Source organism: Carcharhinus amblyrhynchos, chromosome 7 (assembly GCF_965287045.1).
Source record: "Carcharhinus amblyrhynchos chromosome 7, sCarAmb.v2.hapA, whole genome shotgun sequence".
Lineage (NCBI taxonomy): Eukaryota > Metazoa > Chordata > Chondrichthyes > Carcharhiniformes > Carcharhinidae > Carcharhinus > Carcharhinus amblyrhynchos.
The window spans coordinates 40,711,828-40,713,318 of NC_137330.1; positions in this window are offsets into that span (position 1 = coordinate 40,711,828).

A 1,491-nucleotide genomic window follows, 5' to 3' on the forward strand; every position below is an offset into this window, starting at 1 on the left:
GTCTACAAAAGGATATAGACGGGTTAAATGAGTGGGCAAAAACTTGGCGGATGGAATATAATGTACAAAAGTGAGAAGTTGTGCACTTTGGTAGGAAGAATAAATGAGCTAAATATTATTTAAATGGAGAAAATTGCAACGTAAGAGGAGTTTGCAGGTCTTCTCGCAAAATTCAGGAAAAGCTAGCATGCAAGTTCAGCAGATAACAGGGAAGAAAATGGAATATTGATTCTTATTTCAAATGGTATGGAAAAAAGTGAAGCCTTGGTAAGACAAGGCACTAGTTAGATCACGCCTGGAATACTGTGAACAATTTTGGTTCCTTTCTCTAAAGAAAGATATACTGGCATCAGAGGCAGCCCAGAGAAGGTTCACTAGGTTGATCCTGGGTCTGGGGAGATTTTCTTCAGGGGAGAGGTTGAGTAGTTAGGGCCTATTCTCATTAGGCACGGTAAGAAGTCTCACAACACCAGGTTAAGGTCCAACTAATTTATTTGGAATCACAAGCTTTCAGAGTGCTGCTGATTAGGATTAGTGAAACAATAATGTGAGATCTTTATTTGAAGGTAGCTATAACTAGAAGTCTAAATTTAACATATCTTATTCCTGCTCTTGATGCTGACAGCCTAACTACAAATTATGGGACTAATACATCACATCCAGCTGAGGCATGTAATGATTGACAGTAGTTTATGATATACACCCTTAAAAGTGTATAACATCATATTACAACATGTCTTTTCTTAAACTAAAGGTTTGCCTTTAAAGAATTAAACTACATGAAAGGAAAATAAAAAAAACATTGCATGTTGTTTTGAAATGTGAACTTATCTTTTTGTCCAGGTGGTGTCCATTCTCAGTATGCCTGACAATTCCAGTGCATGCACTGGACAGTTTGCATGTGCCTAGCCCAGCGTTTCAAGTTCTTCTGGGTCATGGCAGAGATCACCAGGATACCTCCATGGTGATGATGGTGTGGAGACCTAACGTGGAATAGTGGTGACAGGAAAAGGTAAGTCCACATGACTGCGTGTGTTGAGAGGCTGAATAAGGGGCTGCAGGTAACAGAAATGCTGCTGTCAGTACACTCCAGGTTTGGGCAAAGTTCTTTGGAGTCAAGAAGGCAGCAGACAGTTGCTGACTCCATGTTGCAAAGGGTGAGAGCTCAGAAGAGGCTCATTTAAGGCTAGGTGCAACCAGAAGACTGGAATTCTGAGAAAACCAGGGGGAATGGCAGCTTCACAAAGTTAGAGATTTGCTATAAAGCTGAAATTATCAGTGATTAGATGCTGGGATTGTACCTTTGTGAATTCCATGGAAGGCAGTCGCAGAAGTGATTGTGCCATTGTGATGTGAGTAGTCATTGAGGAAATCTGAATTGGAGTTGCTTTTGAGGGAATTCAGAGGTGAAATCTTTGAAATTGGAGATTTACAATCCCTGTTGAGAGATTGTTTTCACTGCATTGTGTCACTCACAATAAACACTGACAA